The sequence below is a fragment of the Haemorhous mexicanus genome, chromosome 3 (assembly GCF_027477595.1).
Source record: "Haemorhous mexicanus isolate bHaeMex1 chromosome 3, bHaeMex1.pri, whole genome shotgun sequence".
In the NCBI taxonomy this organism is placed as follows: domain Eukaryota; kingdom Metazoa; phylum Chordata; class Aves; order Passeriformes; family Fringillidae; genus Haemorhous; species Haemorhous mexicanus.
Genome location: NC_082343.1, coordinates 30,616,551 through 30,633,578, shown reverse-complemented (window position 1 = coordinate 30,633,578; position 17,028 = coordinate 30,616,551). Strand labels below are relative to the sequence as shown.

The 17,028-nt window shown below is 42.3% G+C and overlaps 1 protein-coding gene across 2 annotated transcripts in view; it reads right to left on the bottom strand.

Moving 5' to 3' along the window:
- The window catches only part of MOCS1 (molybdenum cofactor synthesis 1), a 29,869-nt gene extending 22,983 nt beyond the window's left edge, over positions 1-6,886 (bottom strand). The window contains exon 1 of one of the 2 annotated variants that reach the window (XM_059841239.1): positions 6,809-6,886. The gene's annotated coding sequence lies outside the window, so the exon portion shown is untranslated. The remainder of the gene's footprint in view (positions 1-6,808) is intronic. The other variant, XM_059841240.1, reaches the window with a different exon arrangement.
- Between the last annotated feature and the right edge of the window lie 10,142 nt (positions 6,887-17,028).

Here is a 17,028-nt window from a genome sequence, read left to right as displayed (position 1 = left end):
CTGCTCAGATGGCTGAGCTCCTCTCCTAAGAAAACAGGCTGAGAGAACTGGATCTGTTCAGCCTGAGGAGGAGATGGCTTTGGGGAGACATTATCACTTTCCAGTATCTAAAGGGGACTTCTTACAAGGGTATGTAGTGATAGAACAAAAAATTGAAAAATAGTAGATTTAGATATTAGGAAGAAATTCTTTACTGTCAGGGTGGTGAGGCACTGGAAAAGGCTTCCCAGAGAAGCTGTGGATACCCATCCCTGGAAGTGCTGGATGGGCTTTGAGCAAGCTGGTCTAGTGCAAGGCATCCCAAGGGAAGGGGTTGGAACTAGATGATCTTAAAGGCCCCTTCCAACCCAAAACATTCTAGGCTTCTATGACCACATTACATATCAAATATGCCAAATAGTAGCTGCAAACAAATACAGTTCAGTTTATACCAAGTAACTTAAAAATATCAGTACCATCAATGCCAGAAAGGTTAATTATAGCAAGGTCTAAATGCAGGGAGTCTTACTGCCTTTAGCCCATGACTCTCCAATTACAATGTTATAGCTCTCTTTTTCTATACCTGTAAAGCACAGATGAAACCACTCTGCTACCTTTGGAAAATATTTTGGTACCTCAAGTGAAACTTACAGTAACTAAATAAACTCTTATCACAGTACTGCAGAAAAGCAAGAGTTTACCAACATGCCTTTATCAGCTGGTGGATACTTGTTTCAGGCACTACATACAAACATCCAAAACCAACATAATTCAAACTCTGCTAAGTATTTTCACCTACTACATCAGAGTTAAAGTAACATTTTATAGGAGGTCAATTTGGTAAGTTATGAATAAGGCCAGCTGCCTAACATCACTAAATAAACCAGAGAAAACAAAATAATTAAGGGAACCACCTTCACTGAGTCCTCATTAGTAAACAACATACAGACATTTAACCATCAATGAATTTCATATCTAGTGAAAAGGGACATGTCAGTGACTTTTGCATCTAGTGAGAAGGCACATACAAAACCATTTCCTGTATACATGGTGTTCACAAAGTTTGTGTGTGTGTGTGTGCATGTGTGAACCAGCTGCAGAACTGTGCCTCAAGTTAAAATTGTGCTGACTAGTCTCGATAGGCTGCAGCAGTCAAAGGATTAAATAAAGTTGTGACATAAATTTAAGATGCAGAATTAGGAACCAAACAAAATGACACATTAGTGGGTTATTTAAACTGCTTACCTAAGCTAAAGTCATGACTCACATCCAGTGAAAAACAGTCATGAAATCTCCAGACATACCAAAATCAGAATGTATGGGATGATGCCAAGGGACCGGGCAGGAACACACATAGCCACAGCCATCAGCTCTTTGGCTCTGGTTATCACTAGTAACCAAAGGAGCTAATCCTGCACAGGATTTCCCTACAGCCCTTGCAAGAAATCTAGAAATGGCCAGCTAAAATGTTGAACCACCCAGGTACGCTTCCTCAAAACATTTTATTATGAAAACATTTGTAAGAAATATTTGTGGGTGAGTGGAAGCCATAGAGGACCCTCAGTGATCAAATCAGCCAGTCAGCAAAGGTTATCTGGGGAGAGACCCAACTTCAGCCACCAGCAGCCGCAGCAATTTTTTTTCCAGCTGTGCTAACACCAGGCTCCTGCTAAACTTACAAGCAGGAGTAGTCATTCTTGGCAGCACAATCTTTCCTCTAACCTTTAAACAATCACTATACTTGATCCAAACAGCTTTGTGGTAAGATAAGAAGACCTTACTCTAAGAATATCCATAGCAGTGAGGAGCTAGAGTAGACAAGGGAGATACAATGTGGCTGTTTCAAAGCCCAGAAAACATCTGTTTACCCCTGATAAAACTGCAGTAGTAGTTTCCACGGAATTGCTTTTCTGCCGGAAGAAAGCAATGCCTTTTAGTTTCAGGGGCTGCAACAGCAGAGGTGAATGGGGCACAAGGCCAGCCCTGCCAAGACCTGCCCTTCCCTTCCTGACAGCATCAGAAGTGTAACTGGCAACCACTCTGCAGCCACACCCACTGCTCACACACTTCACCTCCCCTTCCTGCAGCATTTGGAACAAGTCATCTGGTTTTTAAACTCCCCAGAAAAATGCTCCAGCCTAGGGGTGTGTGGGTAGCAGTAGAGCTCTGCCCAGCTTTAGGTTACCAAAAAAATCCTAAGCTGGGAATCCCTTGTTTTCATAGAAATGCTGGCTCTGTTCCACTTACTGTAAGTAAGTGTTTCTCCAAATACAAGCCAGGTAAATATCAAGACTTAATTTCTTCATCTTCCTCAGTCAGAAAATTCAACCCTGAACAGACTAAATCTAAGGATATTTTAAATCTCCCAAACTCAGAAAAACTCAACACAAAAAAAAGTGGTTTTTTTCTTGAAAACTATGCTGCTTTCTGGCCTGGCTGGATATCTGATGTTCTCCTTCTATTATTTTGGAAAGGTATTCACATTTGAGAGGGAAAGCACTCCCAGGTTTATTAAAACTATCTGAGCCCCTCTTGTGGGAGACCTCCTCTCCTGTTTCTTTCCCACCAATGCTTTTTTCATCTTTTTCAGGATTGGGCTTCCTTACCACTCCACTTGAAGACAGAACAGTACAAACCTCCCACCTCCCAGTTTTAGAGTGTGCATTACAGGCAGGGAAAGAAGGGAAAAGTTGTCCTCCCTGGAAGAAAGGCAGGGGCAAATGAGGGACACTTTAATACTTTTATGCAATGAAAGACAAAACTGCATACTTTCAAAGACAATAAAATGCTTAAAATAATTTCCTGTTTTCAGGAAAGAGCCCTCACCGGAGTGGGACACAGGAGACCAGTTCTGTAGCTGGTCTATCATCCATCTGCATGGCTGCTATAGGTAAGGTAGCTAAAGTAAGAGGAATAACACTGCCCTTTATTAATTACTCTAAAGTGAACTGTAAAGAAGCAGCATTAAAAGAACAGGCAGTGAGCAAAGACTGGTCTCAAGAAATTTAAAAGTTTCTATTGGAAATAACTAACTCTTGCTGCGAAGTAGTGGGTTTTAGAACAGGGGAAAGAAAAATGTTTTACACAGCTGCTAGAACTTATTTCCATCCTTTTCTTGCTGTGTATAGAAATGGGTTTGTCTGGGAGGGAGAAGGAGAGGAGATGGAATTTTTAAGCTATTCAGTTTCTGACCAATTAGATTTCAGCACAGAGGAATTAGGAGATACCCATCAGCTTGAACTCCAGCATAGGTGGATCCTGTGCTATCAAAACTGCTACTGCACCCAGCACCAGCTCATATTTTTATCAACACCACAGAAAAGGCCAATTACCAGAGATGAAAACTCAGCTGCCTTCCTGGTAACTCAGGACAAGGATGAAACATTCCCTTGGGTTGTTGTGTAAGTAGGATTCTCCAAAGGGTAAGAATAGGTTGAGGTTGAACCTCATCACTTGCAGCCTTTGTGAGAGCTATTGGAGCAGGAAGAAAGAAAAAGCCTGCTGCAGTTTCCAGGCTACAGGAAAAAGGTTATTCAGTTTCCTGAAGTAGGAAAAGGTAGATGGTTGCTGGTATTTTAACATATCAATGCCCAGTTAGGTAACTTTTTCACTCAAAAGGGATGTCTGTAAGTCCCCATTCCCTTCTCTCCATAGTTGACAGGAGACACTTCTGCACATGGGAGGAGTATGCCCTGTCACACAGTGTGCTTTATCTGATCCATGAAAAAAACGGGTTCATTCTCTGGGCTGTCAATCCCATGTTCTATACTAGTACTGAAAGAATGAGAGTTTAGATGACTGCACCCAGCAGCTATATTTTGACAAGCTGTCAACCCTTCAGACCTGACAAGTCACCTGTGATTTCCAGGAGAACTATTTTAACAATGCAGCAAAATTGGAAGCTGTCAGCAGAGGTATCAATAACTACCAGGAACACCACAAACTGACAGATGCTAGAAAGGCTCAGTTAAACACAAGGGGGCAGACAACAGAATTCTTACCTACTAATCAAGCTGAAGATCAAGTACTATCCTTGCTCTACTCTTCCACCTTCACTTCATCCCCAGTGATATTTGTGCACTATAAAGCTTGCAAAGACTTCTGCACAGGCCTCAGGGATTACCACAACCTGTGTACCCATGACACTGTTAGTGCTGCTCCTGTATCCACTGGCTCTTCAAGCTCCTGCAATCCTGCTGCGTTTGTGCACAGCACTGCTGTCCCAGTGTAGCACCTAACACTGCTGCAGTGTCACAGACACAGCTCAGCAAGAGCTCTTCTCTTTCAAGCCTCACCTTTAGCATCTTAGTCTGTAGGGAAGTGGTGACATAATGTCCTTGGTTCAACCTGGAAATCAGACAACCGCAGAGGCTGAAATGGGTCTAAGTAGGCCAAGTGCCAGAATGAGGTCTGAGCTGAGATGTCCAAGACAAATGTTTTTGTGAGGGCTCAGCAGCTGCTGCCCAACAGCTGACCCCAAACAGCAGGCTACGCTTGTGGGTACTGGCACGGAGAGCACTGCCCAGGGACTGCCACTGGCTACCCACAAAACAGAGCAACAGCACACAGGGCGTTTCAGACACGACTGGCCAAGAATTAGGGCCATGTGAGGTCTTTCTGGGCAAGCTGGACTCTCCACTTTATCCCAGCACTGAAGGCTCCATTGTGGCCACATAAATTTTCAGGTGGTTATGTCTGGATTACAGGATCTACAAGAGCAGATGAAGTGAAACTTTGTATCAAGACCCTTACTGAACATGATACATCTAGAGCAGAATTTTAAAAAAATATGCTGATTTCCAGTTTTGTAGTTGAAATAGGTCATCCTATCTGATCATTTTAGTTCAGAATAGAATCTGGACATATATTATCACGGGTACAAGATAGCAGAATGGCACCAAACTTCGTTAACTGTGAACTAGTCAAGAAAAATTCAAAGAAACGCTTGCACACAACAGAACAACTGTGAAAATGCTGCTTTCAGACTGCCTGTAGCTTCATGTCTTGTTCTAGTCTTAGCATAAGGAACTCCACTCTGTGCACACCTCTGAGACTAACAACTGTATCTCAAAGATCAAGATCCAAACAAGTAAATTGTTTGCCACACACCAGTAGTACAACAGCTGTACTGACCCCACTATTTGCAACCCAACCAAAAGACTTCAAATGGATGGCCTCGGACACAGCCTCCCAATTGTCTCTTGAACTGCCTGAGTTACAGAGTTCTTCCTTCCACAGCTGGAATGACCATTTTAAAAGGGACTGAAATATAGTCTACTGCTCTCTTCTCCCCTTTGCACACACCTCCTCCCCAAAACCTCAGGAAATTAAACAGAACCCATGAATACTTGCAGCTCCAGCACAGAAAACAGTCAAGCAGTATTCGCAACTGTTCCGAATGTTTGAATATTCTCTCATTTGAAAGCATATTTCACTGTCCTCTATGGCTGTAACGCTAATTACTTCTCTCTACAGATGAATCCCAGGAGAAACTGAGAACAGAAAGGAGCAATGAGTGTATTATCACTGTATAGTTGCTAAGTCTGCAGTGCCTTTGTTTTTTACACTAGCTTGCTTCTCAAGCCCTGCAGGATATGAGCCAGTGTCCTGACACACTTCTAATATTTACTATGACACAAATGCATATCCCCCAGCCCATTCTTCCAGCTACCCTGGCTTTTTGCCCCTAAGGGAGGTAGGGCTTTCAGATGGTTGTTGTAATCAAGCTCCTTCAAAACTATTCCTGAATGTTTGGTACAGCTACCTGATGTAAAGAAAGTAGTGAAAAGTAATTCTGATCAGAATTTATAAAAATGTTTATAGCCTAGGAAAAGAACCAAACAAAACAAATTCAATAACCTTTCTAGTTTTTGGAGTCAAGTAAGCATTCAATAAAGCAGCGCACGAGTCCATTTGGTTTCCTGTAAATAAGTAAGTGGTAGTGAATGCATTCAATTCTGGCGACGTGGAGTCTGTCACTAGTAGCTTTAACTGATTTTCTGTTTGTTAAAGCCAGCCATGCAATTGCAAGTAACTCAATAAATCATGTTCCAGCTGGGATTGCTCTGCGCGCCATGCCCTATTTTTGCTAGACAGTTACAGGACCTTGCCTTTCCGTGTAGCTTTTTCTTCTGAAAAACAAGAGACACCAAGAGACTGAATCCACCCGAAGCACGAAAAGTAAAACCGGGAGAAGCTGTATCATGGCAACTCCTGAGTTGACTTCACGCCACTACCAGAACAAACAGGTTCAGTGCGAAGTTCGCACGACCATCGGAGCACAACCACCGAAAGCTGCCAAACCACTCGGGTTTTGACCCAGGTTGACCAAAGAGAGTTGTGTAATCTCTCCTTTGGCTGGGCAGATGCACAGGACCGGCTCGGTCCATGAGACCGGGTGTCCCTCGTACTTCCAAAGTATGAGTGACATTTCAACAAATGAAGCATACAGACCATTATGTATTACTACATGTTTTGTTGACTCTTCCCTCCCCCCATACACAATCAGGTCATGTTCATCGCACAAACCACCGGTCGGTCCGGGATACATTGCAAAATTCTATGGGCAGGTTGCATTTCTCGGGAACGCGCCGGCAGCCTCCGCCCGCGGCGCCCAAGCCCCTGGTTACCCCGCCGGGCGCTGCCGCGGTTACCAGCGCGCCCCTCCACGAAACACATCTTCCTAGGGACGAGGCACCTGCCCGGCACTCAAACTCCCAAACGCGACCTCCGGCGGCACGGCACGGCACAGCTCACCTCCCCCGCGCCCCCGCCCGCGAACCCTGCCCGCACCGCGGCCCCCCGGGCCGGACCCCCGGGCCCGCCTCACCTGCGCGGCGGCCGAGGCGGCCCTGGCGCGCGCCCCGCTGCTGCAGGCGCGGCGCGAGGCCGCCCCGCGCGCCCCCCGCAGGAGCCGCCCCCACGCCGCCGCCGCCGCCATGCGGCTCCCCTGCCCCAGCGCGCGGGGGGCGCCGCCGCCAGCCCCGCGCCGTCACGCGGGGAGGGCGGGGGGAGGCAGCCAATCGGAGCGGCGGCCGGCGGCGGGTGCAGTGCTGCACGCCGGGAGTTGTAGTTCGCTCCCCTCAGGAGAGCGGGCTGAGGGAAGGATAGAGGTTTCCCGCAAGGTCCCTCGGCACCGCTGTGTACTCCCGGGGCAGCGGTCTCGGGCAATTCACAGAATCACGGAATATCCTCAGTTGAAAGGGACCCACAAGGATCATCGAGTCTAACTCTTTGCACTGCATAGGATCATCCCCAATAGTCACCCCATGTGCCCAAGAGTATTGCCTCTAGAATTCAGACAGGCTTGGTGCCATGACCACTTACCTGGGGAGCCTGTTCCATGGCCCAACCACCCTCTGGGTGAAGAACCTTTCCCTAATATCCAGCCTAAGCCTCCACTGACACAGTTTAATGCCATTCCCTCAAGGTCTGTCACTGGTCACCGGAGAAGAGGTCAGTGTCAACCCTGCTTCCCTCTCTCCCCTGACATGGAAGATGATGAGCTCTCCCTTCAATCTCCCCCAGGCTGGTCAGACCAAGTGGCCTCAGCCGCTCACAGTTTCCCCTCAAAGGCCTGTCCCCATCTTTGTCAGTTTCACTTCCCTAAACTCCTCCAGGAATGCAAAACCATATTTTTTGGTGACTCATGTCCCTCAGCCCCATGTCCCTCAGCAGCAAGGGCAAAACCTGCACTGACAGCCTTTGCTCTCTGCTTTTCCCCACCCTCACCTCAGCCCTCCAAAAGCCAGGTGTGGAGCCGGAGCTCTGACTGCTGGCTGCCTTCAAGGGAAATGCGTGCATTGAAGGACATGCACGCGAGATAGGTATCCCACCAAGGCTGCCAGAGGATGGAAATCATGAATATCATTGGTTGGGGAAAATTTGTGGTGGAAACAACTCCTCTAGTCAGCACCAGTCTCAAATAAAATCTGTGCAACCTTGTCAGAAGATAGGCACAGTGACTAAATGAGGCCTAATGGGATCTTACCATTCATAAGAAAGCAATATTTAAGTTTTCCTGCCTTATATAGATTTTCCCACGCTCTCAGTGTTTCACAGACAAGGGGCTCATGATGAAAAGTCCAGTATTCTGATGTCCATCTGCAGGTGAGGGTCTGCACAGCAGGGTTGCTCATTGACAAGCTGAGCTGGAGCCACTTGTTCTGAACGTACTTTATACCTGAAAGGAATGCTTGGCAGGGTGCCCAAATTTTCCCTGGATCACCTTCCTTGAATCATGTCAGCTATTCTACCAAAAGACATGTGATCCCCTAAATGACTTTTATTGCTCTCAGACTTAGAACTGTGGAGTTGTTAAGCGTAAAACTCACAATTTTATAAACCGTGCTACTGTATCATCACATTTCCATTCTAAAAGAATTTTGTTTTCCATTACAAAACTGCTGTGTCAGGGGTATTTCATTTGCAACTACCGATTGAAAACACATTAGCAATTCTCTGCACAGTCTTATCCTTTAGTGTTTGACCTGTGCATTACTTGTTGATGTTTGAGTAACTATTGCTTGTGTCAGCCATTATTTCCAGACAAAATTATGAGTGCTGGTACAGGTTCAATTGTTTAGTCAGGTTATACATAAATCTTTGCTCTGTAGCAAAACCCCTTCTGCTGTCCAATTCACTCTAGACTTTAGACTTTATTCAGTCTTTAAACTGAATAAAGTCTAAAGACTAACAGGAAAACTTAATACCATATTGCTATTTTTTTCCCCCCAAAGCTTAAGCCATTTGAAAAGAAATACAGACTTGACCGATCTACAATGTGGCTAAATATCCAGTCTGAAGCCATGTCCACCAGGGTGATGTCGAGGTAACATATACACAGACCAAAACAGTAGACAAAATATTGGTTCAAATTACAATTTTCAAAAGGTGCAGAAACAAGTTTGATGTTGACATTTACAGTAGCTTTATGAAGCGTCACTTCTCCCTGTAGAAATAGAAAAACTGTAATTAAAGGATTTTCTGGATTTATTTGAAGAGCAAGTGATAATGACAGTTGTAATACAAAGGCACTTTAGCTTCATATTAAATGTAATAATTGTTCAATTCAGTGAACTTCTTAGTTGCAAAAGAGGTTTAATTAGATGTGCAATGAATAAAGATAAAAAATTTGTTATAAACTCATCAAGAGAAAAAAAAATATTGCTTGCTTCATCAGAATCTGCAGTCTAGTTGAATATGGTGATGCTCAGCATATGTGGAAAGTTTAGAAATTAATTGTCTTTGCATACTTGAAGCCTTTTGTTTTTTCAGTTTTCAGGTTGTACAATTGTAGGCATGTTTCATTAAACCAGCATAAAATTAGCTTTTATACCTCCAAAGGCAAACTTTTACTCTCAGGAATATCTACTGCTGGTTTTCAGAAACACTTGCGCAGCATTAAATGAAGCCATGAAATAAGTGTAATGAAATAAGAGCACCTGCATAAGAGATGATTTCGTTTCACTTCATCGGGGCACTGTCATGTCATGTCATGTAATTTTGTGTCATGCTGTGTCACAGGTCACGAAGAGTAAGCACCTGAGACAGCAGCTGGAGGTTTGATTTCTTTGCTTTTTTCAGCAGCTATCCAAAGGACTAGTAGTCAGAAAATAATGAAGGGTTTGAGGTTTGTGTATCTACTCCCAAGATGCTGTGTGGTGTCACACCCCTGTGTTGTAACCAAAGTTGGGTGTGACATTCTATCCTGGCAAGATAACGCCTCTCTGCTTCTAGCTGCAGAGACCACTCTAGTGAGGCTCAAAACATTTAGGCAAAGCAAACTCTTGCCTCTGGTGTTTCAGTTGTCTTCTAGACATCATGAAGACATTCACTGGTCTTTGGCACAAGGTAATTATTTAGTACAAATTCCAAAGAAAGACATTTCCTGCTCTTCTGCTGCTGTCTTCTTTTCTGACTTCCAGGGGTCCTAGATTAGCCCTGTTTTATTTACCTGCTTATTGTTTCAAGATTTTGCTGAATTCATACTTTATTCCTTAGGGGTGGGTCTCTCCCAGCACTCATACACATGCAGGTATTAGCTAACTTTCCCCAAAAGGCTCTGCACTGTACTGTTTGTAAAGGTCTGTGTGCCTGCCAAGGGGTGTTAAACCCACATGGGCAATTGAAGGGCAGAGTCCTGTCCATATCCTCTGGGAGCGTATGCCAAAACAATATAAAAATGCAAAGTACTGGACTACTTCCAGTGTTATTCATGCTTCAAATAAGCACTGAACAAAGTTTTAGAGATATGTTACTAATAAAATAATAATGACTTAAAAGTCTCAAGAGAGAGTTCAAGCTGTGAGCTGGATACCTCTGCCACACTGAATCACAGCTGCCTCATTGTAGAAACAAGTCATCCATCAAGAGTTACTCAACAGCTTTCTGAAACTTTGGGCCCCATGCCTGAACAGAAACCAGGGCAAAGCGGAAGACCTGATCCTGTCCTCACGTGGAGCTGGAACATAGTCAGGACTCGTGCTGTGACTGCTGTTAGGAAAGACTGCATGAATGTAAGCCAAGGGAAAGCCTCCATATCCAGCTTCCTGCAAACTGAGCCTGAAATACCAAAACTTGCAAAACACATTCACTGTTCTGTCTATCTCTTGCAAGAGTGGAACAGCAGAACATATCCCTCGCCCCACTTGTTGCTTGTGAACAGCATAGGCCCTTCTTAAAAGAAACTACTACAAAGAGATTCACTGTCAAACTTCAGGGCACATGTGAAGTACAAATGACCACCTTAGAATGTCTCACTCTTGCTCAGGATCATCATGGCATTTAACAGTTCAGAGCACACCACTGCATAATTCTTGTCTACACTTAGAAATCCTAGGGAGCTGATTACAGCAGAGGCTTCTGTTACAGTTTCTTTCCTCATTTCCTACAAAGAGGAGTGAGAGCCTTCCTAGCGTTTCCTCCTGGTAGGTGACACAAAATAACATCTGCAGTTCTCTAGATCATGCTGCTTCCATGGAATTAAAAGCATGTGTTGCAAACCACACAGACTTACAAATAGGGATTTGGTAAATACCACTGCCAAGGCTGCCACAAAAATAGATGCACTCTCACAGATGCAGAAGAAATCAGAACAAATTAGTCTGAAAATAATTAGTACGGAACCAGCTATGCTGGTTAGAAAATATGTGTCAATGCTGTCTTCTCCTTTTCCTCCTTACCTTCCATGTGCTGGAGAAACCCTCTCTTCCCTCATCTTATTACCATCCTCCTTTGCTGCATTTCCTTTGATATCATTAATCTTTTCTGCTCACAATCATGAGAAAAGAAAAACTGGAAATTTAATATTTGTAAACCTGATGTTGAAAATGTTTGCATTCTCTGTTTGAGCAGTATCCAGCAGTGTCCAGAGTAAAGGTCTGTATAATACAGAGAAATTCAACTGATCCTACACATTAAAGCAAAGAATATGTTTAATTTTCCATGCTTTTGCAAAGCCACACAACAAGGGTATTAAGGGAATTAAGAAATGTATAAAAAGCAGAGGTTGATGTAATTAGAAAAGGAGAGAAAAGGAAAAAAAGGGCAGAAAGGGAGAAAAGGAAAAAAGAAAGAAACAGAGGAAGGAAGGGAGGGAGGGAGGGAGGGAGGGAGGGAAGGATTTTTGAGAGAGAGGGAAAGGGAAGGAGGGAGGGAGAGGGAGAAAGAGAGGAAAGGAGGAAGGAAAGGATTTTTGATGTGAGTTTGACCTTACAATTTATGCATGGTCATACCCTTCTCTCTTGGCTTCCTTCCTTTACATGAAATATCAACATCTCACCTTCATTATTACACAATTTAGCACTTTGTTTGCCTTTTTTTTTTTTTTTTTTTTTTTTTTTTTTTTTTTTTTTTTTAATCTGGGAGATGTGTGCCCAACAGCTGCAAAACTTCTGTTTATCTGGAACAGGATTGCACAGTTCCACCCTTACTCAACATTCCTTGTAAACAGGCTGTTTGCAGCCTGATAACACTTTTGCTGGTCTAACTGTGTGCTTATTGCACATTAATGCCTGAGTGCTGAGAAGAATAGGGTCAAAGAACAACCCCATCCAATCAGATTGACATAGACATAACCAAAGGAAAGTTTAGACAAACTTTTACATTGTCTTAGCCTAACTCTGGGTGGGCTTCTTCTGCCCAGGCAGCTCCAGGTGTAGGACTGCATTTAATCTGTCAGCATGCCTACATTTTCTTGCATTTGACAGAATTTGAGGGCATGGTAAAAGGAGGTACCTGAGTTAGAAAACACCAGGAGAGTCTTTTTCCTTTTCTACAGATGCCCTCTACTTCTGGTGCTCTGCCCTCTCATCACATGAGAAACTCCCATCGCTCCCTTCTATGTTAAAGAAAGGAAGCTTAACTTAATGGATTGAAGTTAACTCTACTGGTTGTATGTGATGGTCCTCCATGCAGCAGCACAACTGACACTCCAGTAGTCAGGCACAGGGTCAGAAAGATGATTCTGAAAACTGAAAATTCTGTGGTATTTTGGACAAAAAAAAAATCATGGTCCTCCATTTTCCTTGAAGTACAGATCCGGCTTTTGGTCTTCATCTACTCTAAGAGAAGGAATTATTCCTTCACTGCTCCAAGAGAAACATACTGGTCCTTAAGCATTATGGAAAAAAAGGAAAAAAAATCTTTTCCAAAACTGGTCTTGTCTTGCTCTCTTGAAGCTAGTCCTGTACTTGGAACAGCAATTAATTTAGATAAACAGCTGGATATATGACCTGATGAAATGTGATTAGCATTTCTCATTTAATTTTCATCAAAGCAAGAAGTTTTATCAATAACAACAAAAACCCTTTTCCAAATCCCAACAAAACAATAACCAAGATTACAGACATTCAAGACTTTCTTGTGATGGAAGAGTTTTATGTGACTTGGAAATCAATTAAGTTTCCTTAAGGCTCTGAAGTATACCTGCCTTGCATTGTGCCTTTCAAAACTAGGTGGTAGTGTTTATAGTCAGATTTTTAGTTTACCTGAGAGTCAACTTTTTTTCTGCTTGTTTCTTAGCTTAAATTGATGTTAAAAAAAAAAAAAAAAAAAAAAAAAAAAAAAAAAGCAGATTTCCAGTCTGGTAAGCATCTAGTCAAGATAAGTGAATCTGTTACAAAAACTCCCTCTGAGAACGTTATTTTTTTATCCAAAGAGATGTACCATGTTAAAAAAAAAAAAAAACACAAAACAAAAATACAAAAAAACATCATGGCATCTTTTTGGGATGTTGGCTTTTTTTTTTTTTTCTAGATGCTTATATCAAAGACTTTATTTTTCCAGATACTGTTAAGTCACTTCCAGATTCAGCATTGCACTTTAATTTCTCTTTGTCGTTTCAGATTCCTTAAGCACTTCAGTTCTTTTGAGTTCTTGCAAATCACAATGAAGAATTGTGATCCTATAAACCAAATCTCACTGATTGCTTCCCTCTTTTACATCTTTGGCTGTGATATTGTAAAAGAAAATAGAAAGGAGCTGTTTGTGTATTCACTCTGTTCTCTCATCTCCTCTTCCCAGTATTTTCAGTATTGCCAGGTTCTAAGCTGTGTTTCCAAAAAAAAAGGTGAAAATGTGACAATACCTTGGAAGAATTTAATTTGAGTTCTTGGAGAGAGGATTGTTACTTTGCTATACACTGTTTAGTCACTTGGATGGTGGAAAAGTGGGCCCAGAGGAGAAAAAAATTCTGCTCTCCTGATTCCTGCCACTAACTTTCACATCTGTGATTACAAATAACCTCTAAGATAACAGAAAATCAAGCCCTTGAGAGGTATCTGTAGTGTCAGAATAATGACACTCACTAACCTCAGAGAAACCATCAGGCAGGAGGTTTCAGAGGTTATGACAGCTATGCCTCACTGCATTGGAGAGGCATTAGGCTTTTTCTGTCATAGTTGTCCTTCTAAAGCCTTTCTCCCACTACAGTGGTGGCTGCTCAGCCCTTGTGCTGACTGACTACTGGGCCTCTGAAATACTCTCTTGTGGGGAAAGGAGAATGCGTTATTTATTTCATGGGAAAAAGGCACGCCAGACACTCTACTGGCCTTTTATTTCCTCATGGATAGTGAAGTATTCATTGCAATCCCAGCCTTGAAAATCTGGTCTCCTGACCCAGTTATTTCAACTTCAAATGCTGTGTGTGTAAATAAAATTAATCATAAAACAAAGCACAAAAGTGGAACAGGATGATTTGATGCTGACCTGAATGGGCTCTTTTTTGCTGAAAAGTCTTTCCATCTTAGCCAGTGGAACACCTTTACTTTTTTTTTAAACTTGACACTTTGAGTCATGGGGTTTTATGTTGCTGCTCTTTGCAAGTTTTTTTTTTCCTCTAAAAGAAAAAAATAGCTGTGTCATGATGAAATCTTCTTGTTCCAAAAAGCATCCAACAAAGTTTGGCAGTACTGGCCTGACATTCTGCATCTTGCAGTTGTGCAAGTCCTTCATCTCCACATGCAGCACTCATGAGATACTCATGAAGAAAGCTGAGCACTCTGAATACAGAATGGCAGAAAATGAAGAGAAAAGAGAGAACAAGGCCAAGGAAGAGAAGTGGCACTGAGATGTCTGATTTTCATATTTACTTTAAATTTCAGATATATGCTGAAAAAGGCAACTGCAATCAAGAAACCTGGAGCCAAACACTCCTAAACCTGATCTTGAAGTTTCTAAAATTATTTTGCATGTTTTCAATTAATTGTAATTGTTCTGTTAAACTTTCAGTGTGTTTTGACTAGAGATTGATTTCTCCACATAACGTCAGCTGTCTCTGCAGTGCAACATAGTACCTTCTGAAAAACAGTGAGGGTACTTAAGACACAAAGGAAATAGGTACAAGAAAGACCATCAGTCCCAAGCTACAGAGGAAATTAGCTGAAAATCCCAATGCTGGACATTCAAATCTATCCTCTTGGATAATAATGTTCCCCTTTATTTTATTTTAATAACAGAGTTATAGGGTATTCCCCTCAACAGCCAATCCCTATGTTTAAGCTGCAAAACCAAGTACTTTGAGACAGAACAAATAGTACCAGTTTTGGCATTCATCTCTGCACACTCTTAAATCATTCCCTTACATGCATATCTTTCTCAACTAGTGTGTGTCTTATCTTTTCTATTCTCTTAATTCCTCCTGAGACTTCTTGACCACTTGTCCTGCTGTCCATCTCCTTTTCTAGCCTTCTAATTTCTAATTTTCTATTTCTCTTCTTTAAATTTCTTCCCTCGGATCTACTTGCTTTGCATCTGAGATGGGGGAATGAGAGATATGTGTTATCATGCAGGGATCTATTAGTGAGCAGAAATAGATAGTCATAGTGAAAAAAAAAATTAAAACTCACTGCAGATATCTGCAGGACAGATAGCTTTCAGCCTTGCTGTCTGAAACATTAATGCATTTCACTGGTTAGGAATTCTAATTGCAATCCTGTGATGCCCCACTACTGTCACCTGAAAAAGTGATATGTCTTGTGTGCAACCCTGCTTCTGGTAAAAGGGATTGTTTATAACCTCATTACCTGTAATTTCAGAAGACCGCACTCGGAACATTAATTCCAGTCTGGAAATTTGACTTTCCCTGTCATATCTTTTGTTACAATATGTATACCAGTCTCAATGACAGTTAGTAACAGCAAAAAGGACTGTTACTAAACAAAGTATCTCCCTTACTGGGTCCCTTCTTTACCCTAAATTTTCTAAGGTATCATGATTTAAACAGTCTGATCAAATTCTCACATTTCATTATAATAACCTAATTTATTTTATATTCACTCCTCTGAGTTTCATTATAGTTTTTTTAATATTTGACAAAGTAATGAAGAATACGAAATCAACTTAGTTCAGATTACTCCTTTGGTACTGAATTTGAAAAATATGTCTTTTTGAAACAAACAAAAAAGTAACTCTATGTACCATTTCTCAGCAGTCCAGAGGAACTCCTTTTTCAGTTTAGACATCTTAAGAAAGATAACTGGCTTGAAAAGCAGCTTGTGGTGTTGGCAGGGTTTCCAAGGAGAAACTCTACTCTTTACAAGCTAGAGAACTATCTATACTGCACAACACAGCAGGGCTAGGACCCTGCTAAGCTGAAGCTAATGGAGCTGATACAATTACAGGGTACAGTGCCTGGATCTGCAGAGCTACCAGATCAGATCACATCAGATCAGATCAAGAGAAGCACAGACATAATGCCACAGCACCTGCATCCTAGCAAAGATAATTTGTGTGCATGCAGCTATACTCTGATGAAATTGTTCTTCTACTGGAGCTACCACCTGACTGCTAACCCAGGAATTGTTGAATTGTGCTTATGTGCTGCTAGGATAGTTTTGGAAGGAGTTACAAAATAGCTGTAACATACACCAAATGATCCTCATTAAGGATGTGAACTAGGAATACTTGCTTAATTTTGCTGCAGTTCTTGCTGCTGCCTGCCTCATAATTATGACCTGACATGTGGGATCCCCCAGCCATTTATTTATTTAGCTCCTGGGGGTGATGAATAAGTAATGTTGAAGAGAAACTGACAAAGCACTGTCACAGAGCTAAGGTGTATACTAATGCTTCACTGCTCCAACAGCTAGATATGTGAGAGTGCAGGGCAGGGAACAGAATGTCAGTGTCTGCATCCTTCACTTCCTCCTTTAGTAATGTGATCTAATGACCTTGCAGTCTAGACCTACTATAGCACATCAGCCTGCAGGACCTTAATCTGTGGGCTTGTACTTTGAGTAGCTATCTGGACATATTCTGAGGAGGCAGAAAGAGACTGACCTCTTGGTTGGTGGTAGCAGCACACAGAACTCCCATAGAGAAGAAAGATCCAAGCAAGAGCAGAACAAGTCCTGCTAAAATCCTATTACAGGGAAAGTCATACTGAAGTCTTTGTGCTATAGAACGCTATGCCCGTATCAGAGGATTCAGTACCTATCATGAATAATGTAGTTGTGATTTAGCAAGATGCATGATGAGAGAAGGGCAAGGGAAGTGGGGGGGAGACATAAATGAAGAAAAAAAGAAGAGTGACCTCCAAACCTGCAGGAT